Here is a 23,640-nt window from a genome sequence, read left to right on the forward strand (position 1 = left end):
AGACACATACAATTACACGCGTAATGAAAATTCTTGGTATTACTTCCCTATCGGTTGAAAGAAAAACCACTATTTTTGCAACATTTTTTTGAGCTATCGCTAAACTTGTTTTGCGCAATACAAAGTATCATTCGTACAACATTTCATTTTTTTTGTGGAAAATTTATGGTAAATAAACCGGTGAAGGAGAATTTTCGAGGACGCTTCTTAAAAATCATGATTTGTGGTGTCCACCGTATCTCAGCGCAAACTAATCAGAAGTCAACAAATCAAAGCAGCATAGCTATGTTAGTAGATGTTTTTCAAGATCTCAACGTTTTTTATTTTTTTTAAATTTTTTGGTGGTTGTTTAAAGTAAAAAATGCGATTTTGTAGCTGTAAAACCTACTGAAAGTCACATAAATCCAAAAGGAAAACGTTGGGGTCTGGTATTTTATATGTAAAAAGTGTGTGCAAAGTTTGAAAAAATGGGTGAAGCAGTTTTCGAAGAACGATGGACACGGACTTTCAAAACCTGCTTTAGAGGGAAACGAGTTTAAAGTTTATTGTCTATAAAATCGATAGAAGCAGGTTTTTTTCCTTCGAAAAATCAAATTTCTCTTTGTATTTCGTCTTAATAAAACATTTTATGAATGTTTTGTGAAAATTTTCAAGCCAAACGAAGCAGAACTCTTGTTCCTGTGCGCCGAGCTCTTGCTTCTTCACAGTATGATAACCCATAACTTCCAGAGTTTCGTTCCAATAGGTTTGAAAATTTCACAGAATCCTCTTGAAATGTTTTACTATAGAAAAATATTAAGAAAAAAATGGCTTTTCAAAAGTGTTAGACCCTACCCGCCCCTTAAACCTGTTATTGAAACCAACACATCGACTGATAGTTGTATGGTTTTTGAATCACTGTTCTTGTATGAGTAGAATTCATAATCATTAAACATATGAAATTTGATCGGTAGTATCATATTCTATTTTTAAATGACTTTTTCACATGATGATCATAAGGTCAGTCAAAAAAAAATGTTTTATCTGTAACTTCCTCTCTTTCCAATTCACACTAACTAAATTAGCATCAAATGTAAATAAAACAAAAACCATAAAATTATTTAAGACAAAATTCAAGATACTTTTTTAAATGGATTTAAAAAAGTAATGGATTAATTTCTAAAATCTGGAAGCATTTTTCTTCAGGATATATCGTTTTGAAAGTGATTTCCTTCTACTTCTTCTTCAACAACATTGCGGTGCAATTTAAATTTTCCGAGCTATAATAATATGAACAAAGTCTACAAAAATTCCCCCGCTCTTTTTTAACAGTCAGTCTTGAGGCGGATTGGTCTCTGCATCAGTGAAAAGTGAATTCATCATCAAATTAAACACGTATGCAAAGTTTCATTCAAATCAGAGTATGTGAAGTCTGATGACCTACTATACAATTCGAGGATTGCTCTCATGTAGAATAAAGTTTTTCGTCAATGTCAATGCCAAATTGCACCAGTAGTTCCAATTGAATTGAAGATTTAGAAATGTTTTGTGCATAGTAGGGGATGGTGGAGCAAAATACACCCCCGGAACGAAACACATCCGATGCATTTCTGAGAAGTTACCAGTTTACTTTTAAATTTCGGTAGCAATGAATTAATCATATCTCGAAAATAACCAAAATATTATAAATTGTAATTATCGTTTCCTAGTAATTTACAGTGCAGTGTTTATGTTTTTACCTTTCTCATATAGAAAGGTTATACAATCACTGCGAAAAACAACTATTTAACCGAATGTCATATACCATTTGATTCAGCTCTACGAACTGAGCAAATATGTGTGTGTGTTTGTATGGCTATGTATTTGTGTATGTAACAAAAATGTGCGATCGATTTCCTCGGAGTTGGCTAAACCGATTTTCAAAAACTTAGATTCAAATGGAAGGTCGCTTGGTCCCATAGATTGCTATTGAATTTGACCCGAATCGATTCGGGAGTAACGGGACAAAATGTGCAAAAAATTTTTTCTTCATTTTTTCACTCAGTTCAGTTCTCTCAGAGACCACTCAACCAATTCTCTTCAATAAAGATGAAAATTAAAGGTCTTATGGTCCCATAGGTTGCTATTGAATTTCATTTGGATCCGACTTCCGGTTCGGGAGTTACGGGGTAATATGTGCAAAAATAACTAAAAACGATTCATCGATTTTTTCAGAGACTGCTCATCCCATTTTCACAAATGTAGGTTCAAATAAAAGGTCTTACAACCCCATATAATCCTACCGAATTTCATCCGAATACGACTTCCGGTTCTGGAATTACAAACTGATAGGTATAAAAAATTTATTTTCTGAGGCGTGTTTTTATACATGACACGGAAAAATTCAATCCAATACATTCAAATAATCGTATAATTCTTGAATAGGACAGATTAGGTTAGTTGATGAAAAAATTTTCGTTTCAGATTCCGGAAGTATCGATAAAAAGTGATCGTGTACTTCAAACCGGAAATCACTTTCATTTCGTAGAAGCGGATAAACCGATTTTCACAAACTCAGATTCAAATGAAAGGTCTTGTAGTCCCATACCCATAATCCCATAATTACTGAATACAATTTGGGTCCGACTTCCGGTTCCGGAAATATGGGGTAAAATGAGCAAAAAATTGTTAAAATAAGTGAACCAACTTTTCTCAGAGATGGCTGAACTGATTTTCACAAGCTGATCCCATACAAAATTCCTGAATTTTATATGGAAAAAACTTCCGGTTCCGGAGTTATGGGGTAAGATGTGCAAAATAAGTAAATAAGCGTACTCGAAGATGGCGTGACCGATTTTTAAAATCTAAAATTTAGATGAATGGTCTTATGGTTATATACAAAACTTCTGAATTTCATCTGGATCCGACTTTCGGTTTTGGAATTATAGGGTAAAGTATGTTAAAAATTTTATACAATCACTTAAAGGCGTGAAACAGAACACTTCAAAAAAATTCTAAATCGACATCAAAACTGCTCCAATGTAGTCATTATCAGTAGATGGTCAAACAAAGCGATTTCGATTATTAATTCAAGAATCGATGAAAATTATTTTAAAGAATACCACAGTATTATACATGACAGAATGATTAATATAAGAATGGCATCATTACACCACTAGGTGGACTAAAACAGGTTTTTTCTAGAGTTATTGACCAGAATTATACAGGCAAAAGGCTTAGGAATTACGTTTAGAAAAATTAGTTATAATTTATCAATTAAACGGAAAATAGTGAACAATCTTCCATCTGGAAAGTCTGGAATTTAAGGGTTAAGGCCACCATGCGCGTCAAAAAATAGGACAATTTCAAAAACGTTTTCCGGAAATATAGTGAAAGCTACATGAAATTTTCGAAATCGAAAAAAAATTTTCTGATGCCAAAAGTCTTAGAATTGCATGAAACGTCGAGATTTAGTGTCATCTCGAAAGTCCCAGAAAGTCGATTTAAAAAAAAAATTTTTTTGAGATAACACTAAATCTCGACGTTTCATGCAATTTTAAGATTTTTGACATCAAAAAAAATTTTCGATTTCGGAAATTTCATGTACTCCCCTCCTATGGTGCTTTTTCAAGATCGAAAATTTTCAAACCTTAACCGCCGGGCAGCACCTCTTACGCATGTCCGATTTAGATAAAATTTTGCATGAGGACATTTTTCGAGGTGCTTAAACTTTTGAGCACTAGCGCTTTACGAAATTAAAGGTGATCCCAAAATATTGGCACCCTTATATATATAAGAGCGGTAAAAATCAACGTGTTTTGTCGGTTACGTCACTTATACTTTCATATCTCCGGAACCAAAAGTCACAGCCGTTTGATCTTTGAACGTGATCAATGGCCCAACAGTAGCTTTCAAACGAGCATAAGTTTGTTTGAATCGGTTCAGCCATCTCTGAGAAAATATATATTCTATAGAGAAAGGATAAAAGTTTACAACAAATCAAGAAAAACTCCTACGTGATATACTAGATAATGTGTTTATAAAAGTCTCCTCAAAATTTGGAAACAATCGATTAAGATTTGTAACTGCTATGAGTTCGCCCGATTTTGAAGATCGTGTTTCGAGAAAAACGTGTTTAAAGTTGTCTCAGGATGCATGAAACGCGGCGCCTTCGCAAACTGTCGTAAACAACAATCTTAAGGTTAGTACTAGAGGGAATAGTTTCAGGTGAGTTGATCGAAATATTCGCTTTGAGTATAGTTTTTATAAGCATGTTGTAAACGCAACAGTTTAAAACCTATGTTATAATTTTAAGGTCCTTCCAAGGTGCGGTATATACATGAAAAGCTGAATAAGTTAGTACGATGGAAACTTACCACTGTTTCTACAACGTTTTTAGATTGTAATTTCAATTTATCTGATAGCTCTATAATCATCCACCCAAAATAAATCAGTGTACGTCATCACGAGGAACCCGTGAACTATAGTCAATCACCTTCACCGGTCCTGAAAACCCATCACCGACCTGTTTGCAGATCATTAATAGCACAAGTGGCAAATGTCATCGATGAATAAATACTTGCATAATAACGCACTGCCCGCAAATCCAACCGAACGACACGCAGTTCAGCGACCTCTCGTTGATGCCGTCGCCACCGCCAAGCCGGCTGCCTGATGGCGTCACGATCGTTCAGCGCTGAGCACAGGCTAACACAATGGGATCACTTCTGCACGCAGGTGTACTGGCATAAATGGCGCTGGTAAGGTCAGGTCAGGTCAGGTCAAATCGGTGCCATCGGGCTAATCTTTCCCTATTTATGAGTTCACTTTTCCGAACACTGGACTCACCGTGCGTGAGTGTAGTTCCCTTTCCGATCGATCCGGAAGGCAGTGTCTGGGCACTTTTAGTACGTAAATTGAATTTTAAACGATTTTAGCTAGATTTCTTGTGGGTTCCGGAACAGTGATTGTTTGCAACGGAGAACAGGATTTGAATCCCCGAAAAATAGCAAAATTTAGGGTCTAAACTTGGGTATGATTAGGAGTGTTAGATGAAGCGGATTTTGGGGAGGTATGGGGTTAGTATAATTTCGAATGACACTGATTAGTACCAAATAGGCGGAAAGAAAGGATCTGTGTTACTGTGTTAGATTAAGACCAGGTTAATAGTTACGTTGGGTGGAAAGAAGTAACTCATACTCACAGAACTACACTGAAAAAAAGTTTAGAGGTATCCTGTACAAGCCGGAAGTTTGTGGATCCAACAAAGACAGATAGGCGAAGAAAATTTGAGAAACCGAGAAAATTATTTTTCGGGGAGATTCAAATTTTGCTGCTCTGCCTATAAGAAGACTGCTGCTGCGACGCGTATATACAAAATAGTCCTTTCTTCCTGGTGGGTTAGAAGTTAAGAACACTTTGGTGTATCCAACGGTGAATCAGCTTTCCTCGGGAATGACACTTTTCACTTTCGGTTATTTTGGAATGTGGTAACTCAAACAAATCACGCACTAATCTAGTCAATTTAGCTCGCACTGGTGTCACACAATATTTGGGTTTACTAGATGCGGCCTACCTCTGTAGGCTGTTTTGCTCTCATTAGGTTCACCTCAATACATTTTAAATTTTTTAATTTTTCCTTTCTTCCGTTTTCGTCACCCTCTTTTTTTTGTTAAACAGCACGCCTCGCTCACTAAACCACGCTGTCACGGCAAAGCCTCCAGCGTAACGATCGGAAGGTACGGGGCGCGGATCTTAATCAGATCACTGGTTGTGTACGATGGTTGTTGTTTTTTTTCACTGTTCACTATCAACGTTTCCCCTTTGTTATCTCTTTCTCCTCTGCTGTGCGCCAATCTAATTAACACATATCCATGGAAGCGCAGAACGTCGGACAGCTTTGACACAATTAAATGCAAATCGCAACAATAGCGTGTAGTCTCAGTATTTTTAATATCCGGGTCATCTGCATTCATAAATGTATTACCAGCGGTGATATATTTTTTTTCGCCGTGCCTTTTGCTCCTATTCCAGACGGGTAAGTATCACTGAATATGTCACAATTGTCGTTATGAAAAAGTTGCCAATTCCAAATATATTCACAGTAAAACACAAAAAACGTGCCAACGCCAAGAGCAATAGGTGGAACCAACTCACTCACACACTATTTCGGCTGGCAACTTTCTTCCACTACGCTCAATTTCTCTCGCGAACATGCGCTCTCATGAATGAAAATCACGATCAAGGCAACCGCAGCCACTAATCCGACCGTGATGACGTCGCCACTTTGCGGAGAGACTCGAATCACTCGTGTGGAAGAATGTAGGTCAACCTACTAAAGAGTAAGATAGTTTTCAAGTTTTCTTCCCCTGACTTGACACCTTTTCACAAATTTCTAAAGCACACTAAAAGCTTCAAGTTCTCGGCCTACTTTGGGCAGATGTTTACACTAATGATTTATTTTAGTCGTCGCGTTGTCATTAGTTGCCGATTTTATTTTCGGCCAAAATCATGTGCCTCAAAAACTTCCTCACATTTTTTCATCCTTTTCTCTCGGGGTCAATATCCTTTTCCAACATCACCCATTCGCTTCAATCCTTTTCAAGGGATCAATCTCCTCCCAGCGGATCAAGTCACTCGATTCCTCCACTGAAAGCACTTTCGATCCCACTCACACACTCGGTCGGGAAACCGAAGTAGGTCATTAGGGAACTCTAAGTTACTCGGTATTCACATTCACGATGAACCCGCCGTTCCACCTTCTACGATAAGATATCCTTGATCGATCACACCGAGTTCTAGTGACCGGAGAAGTTCTAGAACACCCACTCGGAACACTGGGGGGCACTCGTTACGCGGAAGCAGCCAGACCGGACACGCTGTCGTGGGACGACGTCAGGGCGCAGCAAACGCATATAGCAACGATCGAAAACAAACTGGCTGGCGGTCCCACAAAACTATGATCATCAACCTCGTTCCTCCTTGCTGCTTCCGTCAGTATTGCTCTCTCTTCTGCATATACAGCCACAACAATTCCACCCGGCCTCACCAACAGGGGGTCTCAACAAGGCTAGCTCCTTACCAGTGCTATGTTTACTCTTTCTCTCGCTCTTTTTGCTGTGTTCTTTCGATTCGCACCCGTGTGAAGTGGTGCAAACCAAGAAGCAAAACTAGGCTCTCCTGCTCTTCGGCTAGTGTGTCTTGTAACCGGCGCAGCTCCGCAACATCAACCCAACCGTAGAAGGCTGAGCCACGGAAGAAGAGAGAATTATGCTGCGGAAGAGCGAGACGAACTGGCCGGATCGGATCGATGGAGAACGAGAACGTACCGGACAGGAGGGTGGTGGCGTACGACTCGCTGTGGAAGAGTGAGTGAAAGAAATTTCTTTTCTCCGGTGTGTTGGTAGAGTAGGACGAGACACAGAAACCAGATTCATGCAACATGCGCAAGTAGACTCACCTCGGCTGCTGGAGGCGGCGAGTGTGCGTGGCTTGCTCGGATGAGCTTTCAGTTGCAATTTGATTGGTGTTATGACTCCGTCAAGGTTTACTATTTTGATCCTATGTTTTGTAGGAAATGTATTTTATGAAATAATTATCAACACTAACATAACTGTATTAAACTTTAAAGTTTAAATCGGATTATTTCACTGCATAAATTTAGTGAGTTGTTAAGTATAAAAATTAAGTTTATAAATCAGTAGCTGCTGATGAAAACAGTCATTCAATATCTGAAAGCAAATAAATGATTTATTAAGAATTATGCTAATGAAATAACAGGTCTTTTTCTATGCGGTTCTTTTTACGCAGATCGCGATTTTTTACGTGGATCTCCGAAGTTACACGGCTTTTTACGCGAATTTGTAAAAGATTTTTTTTCATGCGGTATGTTTTACGCGGATTTCCTGATGTTATACGGATTTCTGAAGTCACGCAGTTTTCGTTTTTTTTATGCGGTTCTTTTTACACGGCTTCTTTACGCAGATTTCCGAAGTTACGTTTTTTTTACGCAGATTTTCGAAATTACGAGGTTTTCTTACACGATTTCTGAAGTTACACGAATTTTCAAAGTTTCTTTTTATGCGGTACTTGTTACGCGGATTTTTTACGCAAGTTTCCGAAGTTACGTGAATTTTTGAAGTCACGCGGATTTTCGAAGTTTTCGTTTTTTATACGGTACTTTTTCCGCGGTTTTTTTAACCCATGTTTATAAAAAAATTTATCTTTCGCTTCAAAATAAGCTTCAGTTTCTGGGTGCTAAATCTGGCGAGTATGGGGGGTAGGGAAGCTGATCAAAGCCCAATTCGTTCAATTTCGCCATTGTTTTCATCGACTTGTGGCAGGGTGCATTGTCTTGATGAAAAAGGATTTTTTTCTCTGCATGTGCGGTCGTTTTTTTTGCGATTCCCTTCTTCAAACGCACCAGTAAGTCAATATAATAATCACTGTTGATCGATTTACCTTTTTCGAGGTAGTCAATGAAAATCACGTCATGCGTATCCCAAAAAACTGACGCCATGACTTTGTCAGCTAACTGCTGCTTTTTCGGACGCTTCGAACGGCTTTCGCCAGCTGTGCGCCACTCAGATGACTGGCGCTTCGACTCTGGAGTGTAATGATGTATCCATGTTTCGTCCATGGTCACGTAACGACGCAAGAAATCTTTTTTGTTGCGAGTAAATAGCGATAAACTGCTTTCTGAATCATCGACTCGTTGCTGTTTTTGTTCCATCGAAAGTAATCGCGGCACCCACTTGGAAAAAACCTTTTTCATGCTCAATTTTTCATGAAGGATAGTAAATACACTTCCATATGATATCTGTGTCATCTCAGCAATCTCACGGAGCTTCACTTTACGATCTTTCATTATAATTTTTGTCACTTCACTCACATTTTCCGGTGTAACGGCTTCCACAGGTCTACCCGAGCGTTCCGCGTCATTTGTGTCGGTACGACCACGTTTAAACTCGGCGAACCACCGACAAATCGTTGCTTTTGATGGACAAGAGTCCGGATAACATTTTTCAATCCATTGTTTCGCTTGCACGGTGTTTTTACCCATTACAAAACAATGTTTTATCAAAACACGAAACTCGGTTTTTTCCATTTTTTAAACAAACTACAAAACGACTTTACTCCAACCTCGATAACTCAGCTGTTTCTGGTCGGATTGACTTAAAATTTTGACCCGTTTCAAGCGAAGGTTAGCACTCTAGAAAGCCGTGGATACTGGTTTACTACGAGCGCCATCTCTGCTTTAGTCTCGGGACTTATTTATCCATGTGTTATGTGCAAATTTATGAAAAACTGCGCAATCAATTTTCTCGGAAATTTCTTAACCGATTTTCACAAGCTAAGAAGCAAATAAAAGGTCTTGAAACTCTAAAAGGGTCCCCGAAAAGTTGATCCAGATCCGACTTCCGGTTCCGGTATTACTGCGCAATTAGTAAAAATTTTCAATTTCTTGAGTATTTTTTCACAAGCGATGGCGAAACGAGGTGCACCGTTTTATAAAACTTACTGCAAAATTCATCTAGTTGGCAGATCTTAAAGACTGTACCAGAAAGTATGGACGCACTTTGATTTCGCTGTAAATAATTCACAAGTGTTAGATATTTAAATTTTATTCGATATACTGATAATGTTAGACTACAAAAACAGAATATTATTCTCCACATTTGCTGCTTAGCCATTGTAGACTAGCTGGCGCACCTTCTTGCGAACGTTCCTCATTAAATTTCGTACAGACTTCTTGGCGACATGTTTCCTAAGATGTGCCTTCGTTAATGGCCAAAATTCCTCAATTGGTCGAAGCTGTGGGCCATTTGGTGGATTCATGTCTTTTGGGACGAAAGTGTCATTTTTGGTAGTATACCTTTCTATCGTTGATTTCGAGTAGTGACATGAAGCAAGATCTGGCCAGAAGACAATTCCCTGTGGTTTCGAATCATGGGTAGAAGTCGTTTTTGTAAACATTCCTTGATGTATATTTCGCTGTTCATTAAAGCAGTGGAGATAAAGGGTTTCGATATCTTACCGCAGCTACGAATTGCTTGCCAGACCATAGCTTTCTTACCAAATTTTTCGATTTCAATCGATGTCTCGAACTGGTTTAACACTTGCCCTTCTCGCACCGTATAATATTGTGGTCCCGGCAAGGATTTATAATCGAGTTTCACGTAGGTTTCGTCGTCCGTGATTATGCAGTTCAAATTTCCAGCAAGAATCGTATTGTCCTGATCGATGCTTGTTGTTTCGGACTACGTTTTGGTTGTTTCTGCTTCTTATAGATTCGAAGATTCAAACGTTCTTTAGCACGAAGAACATTTGACTTCGAAGTATCCACTTTTTTGGCCACATCCCGAACTGAAACCTCCTTCTTTTGCTCGAACGCCTTCAGTATACGTGTATCCAACTGAGGTTTAGCAGGACCTTTTTTTCGACCCGTTTTCGGTTTATCCTCAAAGGTTTATCCTCACCGAACTTCCTGATTGCATTTCGCACGGCTTTTTCACCTACTCCTTCCATTTTTGCTATCTTTCTCACAGAACGCGGACTTTCTGTGCACCATTTGTACACAATTTTTCGACGATATTCTGCTGAAAGTCCACGCATTTTGAAACAAACTAATGACAACGAATAAACAACTGCAGAAATGCTTAGAGAAGAGTGTAAACAACAGGACGCAGCCATAAAAATTGAAAGATTCTGAACCATTGCGAAATGACAGCGGTTTTTGGTTGCGTCCATACTTTCTGGGACTGTCTTTATTAGTTAGTGTATATATATAATACTACTTTGGAACTACTAGCTCCCGGTATCCACTTCTGAAAGCACCGATAATAGTGAGGAAAATCTTCTAAAACTCCAAAATCTATTTCTCAACAACAGTTAAACCGATTTCTGCGTGTGTGTGTCAAATAATGTCACTCATAAAAAAAATAAATCTCGTAGTCCCATAGGTTGTTATTGAATTTCACACCGTCATTTAGAGCGACGAAGGGTAAAATTTGGCTTAAAACTGATTCAATTTGTAGGCTATATTAGTTACTTACTAAACGAACCGACTTTGGCTATACTGGTTCCAAGTTCCCGGTTCCAGAAGTACTAGAAGTAGTGATCAAAAAGCTTAAAACGAGACTCCCTCAATTTTTTCAGAGATGATTTGATCGATTTCCACAAACAGGCTCAAATAAAAGTTCCTACAGTCTCATAGGTTGCTGTTTAATTTCATCCGGGTCCGATTTCCGGTTCCATAAATATAGGGAAAAGTGTGTTTAATCATTTAGTGCAACGATGCAAAATGAAGAAAATTCTTATTAACTTGACATAACTGTTCACAAATTGAAAAGGTTATGTCAGTTCATTCCAAAAGAAAGTTTCTTATTTTATTCAGGATTGAAAAACAATTTTTTTTTTCACAGTATTTTCTGGTGATGTTTTTTTAAAATATGAGTAATATGAGAAAGGTATTATTACACCACTAGGTGGATAAAAAAAGGTTTATCTCTTAATTTTTGATTTTTTTTTATTTATACCTTTCTCATTTACAGGGTCCGGCACTCGAAGTGTAACCAACTTCAGACCGCTCGCGCAGCTGACGCACGAGCATCAGCTCTCTAGAAATTTGCTAAATGACAGTTCGGAATTGTATTGTTTACAAGCGCAAGAAAGCATTTTGCCAAAAGTGAACGCGAAAAAAAAAATCTTGACTTGAGAGAGCGAAGGAGTTGCTTCGTTTGGCCGAAAGCGGTCAATTTCCGAACATTGTATTTTCTGACGAGAAATTTTTTCCAATTGAGCAATTCGTAAACTCTCAAAACGATAGGGTTTACTTGACCGACCGTTCATACGAGAATTTGAGTCATCGATTGGCCACCAGGAGGCAGCACCCGCAACAGATAATGGTTTGGGCCGCTGTAACCGCAGATGGGCGCTCTCCAATCGTTTTCATCGAGCCTGGCGTCAAGGTAAATGCGACATACTATCGGAAAAGTATTCTGGAGGTTGCTTTGAAGCCGTGGGCAGACAAACATTTCGGTGGCAGACCATGGACGTTTCAGCAGGACTCGGCACCGTCTCACAAAGCTCGAGTGAACCAAGAATGGCTGAAAAACAACGTTCCGAACTTCATCACGTCCACACAATGGCTCTCGAATTCACTAGATGCGAATCCAATGGATTATTCTCTTTGGGCCATTTTGGAGAGCAAAGTCCGAACTAAAAGATACACCAGTCTCGAGGCGCTGAAAAAAGTTATTGTCCGCGAGTGGGCCTAAATACCTGCAAGTCAGATTCGGCAACTTGCGATTCGTTTTTTGACCGTCTCAAGGCCATAGTCAAGGCAAAAGGTGGTCATATCGAGCAAAAGTGAATTGATTCTGAATTTTGTATTATTTTTACACATTTTGTACTTTGAATTAAGTAAAAGTAATTTTCCAAACTGAATTTATGGCCTTTTTAATTGGTTACACTTCGAGTGCCGGACCCTGTAGAAAGGTTATGCAATCACTTGAAAAGCCGACTAGTGAAAATTGGCCCAAGTTTCATATACCATTCGACTCAGTTCATAGAGCTGAGCAATGTCTGTGTGTGTGTTTGTGTGTGTGTGTGTGTGTGTGTGTGTGTGTGTGTGTGTGTGTGTGTGTGTGTGTGTGTGTGTGTGTGTGTGTGTGTGTGTGTGTGTGTGTGTGTGTGTGTGTGTGTGTGTGTGTGTGTGTGTGTGTGTGTGTGTGTGTGTGTGTGTGTGTGTGTGTGTGTGTGTGTTGTGTGTGTGTGTGTGTGTGTGTGTGTGTGTGTGTGTGTGTGTGTGTGTGTGTGTGTGTGTGTGTGTGTGTGTGTATGTGTATGTGTGTGTATGTGTGTGTATGTGTCAAATAATCGCACTAGGTTTTCTCGGAGATGGCTGAACCGATTTTGACAAACTTAGATTCAAATGAAAGGTCTCGTGGTCCCATACGGAATTCCTGAATTTCATCCGGATCCGACTTCCGGTTCCGGAGTTATAGGGTAAAGTGTGTTCAACATTGCACACCGTCACTTAAACCGGCGAAACAAAAAACGTAAAAAAATTTCTAAACTGGTCTCAAAACTACACAAATCGATAGTCATTTTCAGTAAGCAACTAAACAAACCGATTCCGGCTATCCTGGTTCCCGGTATCCGGTTCCGGAAGTACCGGAAATAGTGGTCATATATACCAAAATAGATCTCAATCTCAATCTAGATTGAATAGAATACCACAATGTTATACGTACATGAGAAAGGCATCATTACACCACTAGGTGTATTAAAACAGGTTTTTGAAATTACAGCAGATTTCGACGTCGCTAAGGCGTTTTGGCATAGAAAAAATCGATTTAGGAAATCTCGGAAATTTGTCTAAGTCTCAAAGTCAATTGTTTTAATTTTTTAACATTACAAGAGATTTCGACGTTTCATGCACGGTATCACAAAAATAAAAATTAGAGAGTTGTGTACGAGACATGACCGATCATAATGACATTAAAAATGCAATTTTGAAACTCTTTCATCAATAGATTAAAATTTGAAAAATTTTGAAACACTATCTAGGATTCTAAAGCTAATTTTAGGAAGTTGGAACCTTTAGTTACTGATATATTATCGTCAAATGGGTTCTGTATTTATAACAATATTTATAACAAAAGTATTTTTGCGAACTTCTGCTTCCGATTTCGTTAATAGAGATCCCTGTTCACGACAAGCGCCACTGGTGCAGAGTTGCCTTATTATAATATGTTTTTCAATTTGAAAAATCTGTGTATCATTTGTGTTGCATATTCTCGATCATAATCTGTGAGAAATATTTTGAAAATCTGGCATTTTGATGAAATATTCATAAAAATCTGTATATCACAGAATATGAGTAGCAAATAGAAAAAAATCTGTGGTTTTACAGAAAAATCTGTGAAAATGGTAACTCTGCACCGAAAATTTGTTTGCTATGTTTGATGCATAACGTTGAATAATGGACGTACGTGAAGTCCACAACATAAAAAGTCAGTGTTTCCGAAAAGCCTAGAAAACATATTTGGCAGTGCCGCACTGACCAGATGACAACCATTTTCAAGAATTTTTAATGTAATTATTATGCTTCGTAAGACTATATCAATGTCTAACCATTTTATTTTATTATTGCCAAAGAAATCAAACGGATGACATCATGATGGCATGCTGTGATTGGCTTGTGAACACATAGGTCGACAGAGCTAATAAAAGTCATTTTCATTAACTCAAAATAGGCGAAAAATAATTGTCACGACAAAAGCGCAACAGTAGTTTCTAGATTGTGCCCTTTCGTCATTTTCTTTTTGTTTTAAGAAAACAGTATAATATGCAGTATCGATATTCAACCGAAGTTAATCGATAGTCGATAATGACAAAAAACGACTCACAATGATTTATTAATTTTAGTAGGTTTGACGTAAAGTCGCCATAACTAAGCCAATAACTTTTTGCAATGACTGAGTAGAAACATATATTAGAAAAGCCAAATAATGAGAAAAGATGGGCAGCTAGGATTTAGACGCTCATTTACGAATGAGACAGTAAAATATGAAGGTGCAGCTGTTCAATTGGATTCTTTCATTGAAAATATCTGACAATTTTAATCTCGACCTCGGATGCCGACAACAATTTGACTTACTAACTAACTCAACTGCTGCAATAAAAAGTACAGGTGTGTAATGTCAGAGACATAACTGGGTGTCGTGAATACGAATAAAACTAGTTGATCGATTGTGTGAATTGTGAAACATTCCCCCTTTTCACTACTAGAATTTTAAACGATTTTTGACTTCGATTATCTCATTTCGAATTTGCATATTTCATCGAAAGAATCTATCAAGACGCTGTACAGGATTCAATTCTACCTTTTAGAAGGAATTCTTTTCGATATTTAGCACCAGGCCCGTGCGCAGGAATCATCCATGGGGGGGGTTTCAAGGGGAGAGGGGGGTGTCCAAAAATGTAAAACGAATTCTGACAGGATCGTGCGCGGGGGGGGGAGGGGTTTCAAATTATGTCAGTTTATAAATTGATAAAAAATTGATAAAAAATATGAATTGTCAAGTTATTTGCACTTTATTATAATAAGTACTCCATTGTTCATGAAACTTAATTTTAAAAAAATTCTTCATGGGGGGGGGGGGGGTTAAAACCCCCAAACCCCCCCCCCCCCCCTGCGCACGGGCCTGTTTAGCACAGTTCATCTTGAAAGTTCTTTAGATAACATTTAGAGCCATTAGAACGACTGATTTTATATAATGTTGTCCTCTTTTCGTTTCCTTTCTCTATAATGCAAACGACCAGCAGCTCTGTTGTCTGACGCAATCGCTCTTGTTTGAATTGAATCTAGCTTTGCGAACAAACCGCAACACATCCGCTCGCAGTGCCAAATGATGCCAAACTGGTTCAATGCGTCTTCTCGCCTTGACGACCGGAAGGCAAATGACAACTACGACCTGAGCGTTTGAGGTTTTTAACCACGCAGAACGTGCGCTCTCCGATGCAGCTGCTTGAATGCGTCTTCTCGCCCAGACGTCTGCTTCCATCCAACGCACAAGAAGAAATGATCGATTTTCGATCACGGTTCCCTTTTCTATAACGTTCAGTTGAAGATATGTGCCTGACTACCTCAAAATCGTTCAAATTGTGAGAAAACCTAATTTTTGAGTTGTTTGTGGTTATCTCACACTGTTGAAAATATTATCCTAAATTCCTGATCATATTTTTGATGAAAAAGTAAAAGAATTATGTTGCTGCCATTAATACAAGTCGAGATATTCACGATTAAGTTCTGCCCATTCTTCTATGTAGCTAATTTTGAAAAGGCGTCCCATAGTAAAGTAAGTCGTATTCACGACAAAAAAAACAGAAGGAAGCCAAACCCGAAAGGGAAGTTAGTGTCTGAGAAAAGAGTATTGTGGTGTGATATTGTTGATATTGTGACTGGTACTGGATATGCTTTCTTTTATTTTTGAGAGCTTTAGCATTCTACGTGTCAAGTTCGAATCTTGACTTTGTAAGAGTTGAGTTATGATTTATTGATTATATTTCGGAAACAATCAGGATCGGAAGTTGTTGATACAAAATGGGTTCGGCTTTGCTCATCCGCAATCTCGGTACTCCATCGTAGCTGATGTTTGTAGCGATGAACTGGTCCGGCGGGAAGTGCCAGGTGAAATACTGTCTGATACTGACAAAGATATCGGGTTGGTTCAAGGATCTTCACGGGTAGGAAATTTTCTTGAATAACCCTGGATAGTAAACCGAAAATATTTGAATGTTTTCTTGTTCTCAGTTGTACTTTAGAAGGAGAATCTATACCTGCTGGATTAACCAGATCGTTTTATATTTAGTTAACTGGTTAAAATATGTGATTTATTATCATTTAGATAAACCTTTGTAGGGGTATGAGGCGGGACCATCATCATCATCAGTTCCTCTGTTGGGTAAAATTCGCACTCGCTGGATGTGTACAATCGAAAATGCTGTGCGTGCAACGGAAGTGCAGAGTTAATCAGTAAACAGAACCACAACCAAAAATAATAATTTCTTATTTACAGGGAAATTGTATTACATCCTCTTGTACAGAACTACGGAAGATTTGGAATTTTTGTTTCAATACTTCCCATTTCTTTCCGACCAGTATATTTAATGGACCATACTGTGGGTCGCAACAAGCCGCGTGCTAGATGATGACGGCGGCCCAGAGAGTACCAGCACTCTCAAGAGTGGTGCTACTTCTGTCCACGATCACTGGCTGTGGCTGCGGCCCCACACCAACACTAGCACACCGGAGAAAGAGGTCAGCTATTTGCTCGTGTATCTATTTCATCCGTCCAGTCATCCAACCATCCAGCAGAGGCAATCGAAAGAGGGATACCGGAGCTGGTGGAGCAGCCACAGCAGTGCGAGCAAACACAACCAGTTTGGGAACCCCACTCGGTTCCGCCTAACCGGTCCGAACCCCCTCGACTGCTCCACAAACACGACCAGGTAGGTATTTCAAGCTCAGCTCCGCCAGTAGGACGAACGCGGCGCAAAAAAGCTAGTCACGCATGCCGTTGAAAAGCTACGCGCGGCTCGGGATGGAGAGAAGCCGCACTGAGAGAACCTGTCGGTGTTCGGTTGCCCGGGCCGGGTACGAGGCTGGATCGAGTAAATGTAGAAAGAAGAAAGCACCAATTGGGCCGATACACGCGGACCAAATGAAAACGGCTGCCGATGTGGGCCTCATCCGATTCCGACTCTGCGGAGGAGCAGAGACCTCACTGGATGGCACGGATCGCAGACGGAAGCGGGGACTCATGAAAAACCACACAAACAATACGCATAGAAATGAGCATTACACGTTTTGTTTTCGCATCACTTCTCGTCTCGTCTCGGGCGCAATGCAGCACAGCGCTGTATGGATTGGCGGAGTTTGTTGTTGTTGTTTCTGGTGTTACTCGTTCCCTCTATGTCAAAGTTAAGGTGAAGTTCGTGCTCGTTATGCATCACCGAGCAGGAGGGAGGATGTGATTGCAAATTAATTAAACTGGCTGTGAACGAGGCGGACTGAATCGAGATGAATGAATTAAACTAATCAGAGCAATTGCTTTCGAATGGAATGGTACAGATTTTTTAATTCTTAGAATATTTGTTGAAAATTTTCCTGCTTCTCCTTAATTACAGATTGAATATTCAGAGTTTTGTACTGGAAAGAATTAATGCTTGAAGAGTTGTAAATTCGGAATTCGTAAATTCGGCCAGAAGAAAATGACTATTTTAATATTTGCTCAAATGTTGACAATTTCGTTTCACTTGAATATTAAAACGACTTTCCGAAAAACATTAAAAAATCGTTTCTAAAAGTTATTCAATAATGAATTTTTTGTTTACATTTCCAACAAAATCAAACAATTCTTTTGCAAATAAACATATATGAATACAACTTTCACATATCACAGAAAATATAATAAACATTAACTGTTTGTATAAAAATCATGAAAAACTTCTTTTCATATTGTTTTTAATGCTTTAGGGATTAACCTTATTTGAGCAAGGGCACAAAACCAATTTCATTATCTTCACGGTTCGTCTTTTCGGGTGTAGCCGGGTTTTCATACAAAAACTTCCCCCAAACAGAAAAAAATTGATATACGCTGTTTGAAAGGGTTTATATTGGAGATTATTTTCCCAAAATTTTAATCCTTCAACTGCCATATTGGTGGAGTGAGGGTGGTTCTTCTGATTTTCATTTTATTAAAATTTTCAAAAACCACTTTAGCAAAATAATTGAAAAAAATCAGGAATATTTTAGGGATTATGGGAAACCTTTCTGATTTTTTCAGAATTTTTCAAAATGTATTTCATGAGAAAAAAATGTTAAAAATTTTCGATTTATTTTTAATCGCACTCGCAATTTTGGTACCACTCTAGATTTTACATCAAAAATAAATCATTTATGAGTACATTACGCTATATTTTTATCAGATTTTTAAAAAATGTGGACGGGTATAATATCAGATTTAAAAAAAATAAATTATTCGAAAAACTATGCCTCTCCATCAAATTGTTATTATCCTATGGAGACGCATGGTATTTAGTTCTAAAATCATATATCACATGCCCTTAGAACTAAATACCATGCGTTTCAATCTAAAGCTTGAGCTCAGGGCTTTAGTATTGACTTATTTAATAATGATAAAAAATTTTTTATTCTTTTTGTTATTTACACACGTTAGCTCGCTTGGGTCGATTTACCAAGCAATTATGTAGGGAATGCATTAGTGAATATGTGTGGACGGTTGTAATTCGTTTCTAACTTTAACATCTTGCGGGATAGTCTGAAGGTTTCGAGGTTAGTTATTAACGGTCCTAAGAAATACTATAAACCAGATAGAAATCAAGTCGAAGTGCCTGCAGCAAGTCTCAAAGACTCAAAAAGAACGCTTTAATTCGCATTGTCGATTTTCTATACAAACAACATGTTCTTTTAAACTTTATATTTCCAGTTTTTTGCTATTTCCTGAAGAGGATTTTGCTATTCCCCTTTATCAAACATTTTCGGGAAATCGTATTATTATATTGCTTTAATCGAAATATCAGGTGTACAACTTTGCTTCCGCCGTTTTCCGATAGGTGGCTGTACCGGCTGAGGCTGGTTAAAATATATAGATGATAATGCCTTTAAAGTGAGTGTGTACAGTGCCTAACGAATTGTCATCACCGTTTCAGTGACAGTTGTTCTTGTTTTCGTATTATTCACGCTCGAAAATGTCTGTTTATGTGCCCAATTCTCGCCATTTGCGGGAAGTTTTATTTTTCTGTTACAATTCGAAAAAAATGCAGCTGAAGCGCATCGAATGCTCTCAGAAACTTACTGTGATGTTGTTCTGAGTACAAGAACGTGTCGGGGGTGGTTTCAACGTTTTAAAAATGGTGATTTCGATGTCGAAGACAAACATGATGGTGGAAGAGAAAAAACCTTCAAAGATGAATAACAATTTACTACGAGCTCTTAAAACCGGGTGAAACCATCACAGGAGATCGCATGCGCCTTAGTCGCGCGCTAAAAGAAAAGCGGCCACAGTATCAAGAGCGATATGGCAAAGTCATCCTCCAACACGACAATGCTCGGCCTCACGTCGCAAAAGTAATCAAAAAGTACCTGGAAACGCTGAAATGGGAAGTCTTGCCCCACCCGCCGTATTCCCCAAATGTCGCCCCTTCTGACTTCCACCTATTCCGTTCGATGGCACACGGCCTGGCAGATTAGCATTTTCAATCCTTCGAAGAGTTGGGAAAATGGATTGCTTTATGGATAGCGTCAAAAGAGGACTCCTTTTTCGAGCCGGGATCCGAAAATTTCCGGAAAGATGGGAAAAAGTTGTCGCTAGTGACGGACAATGCTTTGAATAATACATTTGTAAATATTATTTTTTTTTTTTAGCATCTGTAAATATTTTTTCGCAATGAAGCTTTAAATTTTGGAAAAAAACGGCAGAAGCAAAGTTGTACACCTAATATGTATTAACTAAGAATGAATGAGAAACTGAGCTCTGTATAAAAATTGAATTTCAAATGCTTTCGCAAATATAGTTCATCGAATTCACTTGCACTTAGTGATCTTTTTCTGGTGTTTCGTGGAGTACTTTTCTCACGTATCAGCCCGTTTATTATGTATCTAGAAGTCGTCTCCATACAGCTCAGACTATGACCACTATTTGCCTCCATTTGATCGATCCATCTTGATCGCTAAACCGTTCGACTTTAGCTGTCTTGTTAAGCAATTTCAGGCATCTTGGCTATTCATACCATGTGATACAGAATGTCGACGAACATTTTACCTTAAAACTGATAGTTTTTTAGATTTCGCTTGATTTCGAATTATCCTTGATTTTGAGAATACTTTTTTCTGCAGAAGAACTATAATTTAATCGTCCTTTAGAATTTTTACTAAATATAGTTATTATTTAATTTTAAAACAATACACTAAGGTCTTTTTTTATTCGGTATTTTTTATGCGGTTTTTTTATGCGACTTTTTTATGCGAATTTTCAGAGTTATGCGGTTTCCTTTCTGCGGTTTTTTTATGCGAAGTTTCAGAGTTATGCGTTTTTATATGCGAAATTCCAGAGTTATGCAGTTTTACTTATGCGAATTTTCAAAGTTATGCGGTTTTTTTTATGCGAAATTTCAGAGTTATGCGATTTTTTTAATGTGAATTTTCAGAGTTATGCGGTTTCCTTTCTGCGGTTTTTTATGCGAAGTTTCAGAGTTATGCGTTTTTTTTTATGCGAAGTTCCAGAGTTATGCAGTTTTTCTTATGCGAATTTTCACAGTTATGCGGTTTTTTTATGCGAAGTTTCAGAGTTATGCGGTTTTTTTCAATGTGAATTTTCAGCGTTATGCAGTTTACTTTCTGCGGTTTTTTATGCAAAGTTTCAGAGTTATGCGTTTTTTTATGCGAAGTTCCAGAGTTATGCAGTTTTTCTTATGCGAATTTTCAGAGTTATGCGTTTTTTTATGCGGTACGTAAACTCGCATAAAAAAGACTTCAGTGTAAATTTAAAATGACATATCAGTTCATAAATAAAAACTTTAAACGGTTTATTAAAACCTAAATATTTGTCAAATCATTAGTTCTGATTCATGTTTTTCTCACTGGTCTTTCCTTGTGAAAATTCTTTCTTAAGCCCTGAACTCAAGTTGTAGATGGAAACGCATGGTATGTAGTTCTAACGGCATGTGATATATGATTTTAAAACTAAATACCACGCGTATCCATCGAATGATGACAATTTGATGGGGACGCATGGTTTTCCGAATGATTTATTTGTTTATAGTCTGATATTATACTTGTTCACATTTTTTAAAAATCTGAAAAAAATACAGCGTAATGTACACATAAATGATTTATTTTTGATGTAAAATCTAGAGTGATACCAAAATTGTGAGCGCGGTTTAAAAATATTCAAAAATTTTGAAAATTTTTTTTCTCATGAAATACATTTTGAAAAATTCTGATAAAAATTAGAAAGGTTTCCCATAATTCCTAAAATATTCATGATTTTTTTTAAATTATTATGCTAAAGAGGTTTTTGAAAAATTTAAATAATATGAAAATCAGAAGAACCACCCGAACTCCTCCAATATGGCAGTTGAAGGGTTAAAATTTTGGGAAAATAATCTCCAATATAAACTCTTTTTAAACAGCGTTTATCGATTTTTGTTCTGTTTGGGGGCAGTTTGTATATGCAAACCCGGCTACACCCTTTTTTAAGGGGCTGGGGTCCACTAGGAGATTGATAGAACCTATTTGCTTTCTCCGGACAGAACCAGCCTAGATGCCGTGTGGAATCCGACGGAAAAAGTAAGCCAAGAATAGATCCACTGGGTTCCTGCTTCCATGTCGTAAAAGGCGAAAATTGCAGGAGTTTTCAATTTTTTAATTGAATGATAAAAATTAACGAGTTTAGTGGGGTACCCGAGCATCTTGAAACCGGAACATACTGAGTCGCGCGCGAATACTACAATTACTGAAATTTTTACTGACAAATATCCTTCTTTCGTGAGAATTGTGGAGTGCGCAGTAGTATGTACGGCCTCTAGTAACAACAAGTGTTGGACTAACATACCTTCCTATCCCTAAGCGGACCTACAACCGGACCTGGCCGGCGACGGTACTGATCAATAAATTTCGGGGTTACCAGATGTTGAACATTGATGGTTGATCTCCCATTCCCAGGTCTGATCTTAAAGAATTTCTCTGTGCAAAATCAGCTGATCTCGACCAGTAACGGAGTAGCAACCAGGGGTGGTCGCTCAAGCTCGAACCCGGCTACACTCTTTTTGAAACAACTGTTTTTTTTCTCGGTGATCTATCCGAAAAAATTACTGCAAAAATTACCGTAATACAATGAAACATAGTAGAATCTAAATCCGTTGAGAAATTCGTGGGCCAGCGATGGAATTTTCTAACGTGCGTTGACAAATGCGCGCTCCGAAACACCCACCCGCATGTCTTACTTTTTGTCATTAGCCTTAAAATGGAGGCTGTGATGATGTCTTGTTCAGTGAATAGGACTCGATAAATTACTTATCTTATCTCAGGATTCAAACGATTGATTTTTTTATGTATTAATTCAATAGAAATATCTTACCACAGTTTGTTTTCGTTACTCGTTCGATACAGTCACTAATCATAATGTTGTGTCACCGCATGTGACAACTAAACTACAACTTAAAATTTTAAAAGTTAATTCATATTTAAATAACCCAAAAAAATCAGACTGTTGAGACAGTCAACAACACAAAAAGCATTTTCCTCAAACAAATTAATGGTTTATTTTTTCCGATGTGACGCAGAAAAGCCCACAAGAACTTAGTTTATTTCAGTACTTAATAAAAAATAGACTGAACTGATGAGATGAAATGATATTATAAAAATTTTACGAAAAACAATAACTCAGAGACGGGACTAAAATCAGACATTTTGTCAAATCCGGTAACATTGTTTGGCCAATGGATTTACTTTGAATGCAAAGAAAAGCACTCTCAAAAGCAACCCGATTGAGCAGGACTACGTACATGCTCAGACTTTGTATGGCCGATACATCGTTCAATTTTATGTTTTACCCCTGCATGTCTTTTATGTGCTCTATTGAAATAACTAGTTCAGTTGGTAAAAACTTTACACCGGTCAGAAGAATGTTATGGGCTCCAGTTCTATTTCTGAGTATTTTGACTACATCTTTGTTTTGCATGTAGAGGTAAAAATTAAAAATACTGAAAAAAACCGTTCAAATTGTGTTCTAAAATATTTTGAATGAATGTACTTTTTTGTGTGACTTTCAGTAAGAATTCAAGTATTCCACGTAAATCGCTTGTAACCTACGAAAATCAGCTGGATACATGTCAATATTGTCAGAAGGCTGCTCATTACGATAAGCTTTGCGAGGAACTGATCAAGAAGACTTTTACATCCAATAACAAGGGCACTTCTTCAATATTCCCACTGCGGGGTTGAGAAACGAACTTAGGTGGCTTGCACGAAAGGCATCGACTTACCCATCACGCTATACTAGTCCTCAATATGGTAAAATGTTCCATACGTTTTACCGTTAGCGTAACGTTAAGTTCTTAAATTGATTGAATACAAATCATATGAGTTAT

The 23,640-nt window shown here is 38.0% G+C and overlaps 1 protein-coding gene across 4 annotated transcripts in view; it reads right to left on the minus strand.

Moving 5' to 3' along the window:
* Positions 1 to 6,878, minus strand: part of LOC131430641 (ichor) — a 77,345-nt gene extending 70,467 nt beyond the window's left edge. The window contains exons 1-2 of one of the 4 annotated variants that reach the window (XM_058595755.1): positions 5,334 to 6,878; positions 4,542 to 4,859 (exon numbers count right to left, since the gene is read on the minus strand). The gene's annotated coding sequence lies outside the window, so the exon portion shown is untranslated. Of the gene's footprint in view, positions 1 to 4,541; positions 4,904 to 5,161 lie in introns of all 4 variants that reach the window. The other 3 variants (XM_058595754.1, XM_058595753.1, XM_058595756.1) reach the window with 3 other exon arrangements.
* Between the last annotated feature and the right edge of the window lie 16,762 nt (positions 6,879 to 23,640).

Source organism: Malaya genurostris, chromosome 2 (genome assembly GCF_030247185.1).
Source record: "Malaya genurostris strain Urasoe2022 chromosome 2, Malgen_1.1, whole genome shotgun sequence".
Classification (NCBI taxonomy): Eukaryota; Metazoa; Arthropoda; class Insecta; order Diptera; family Culicidae; genus Malaya; species Malaya genurostris.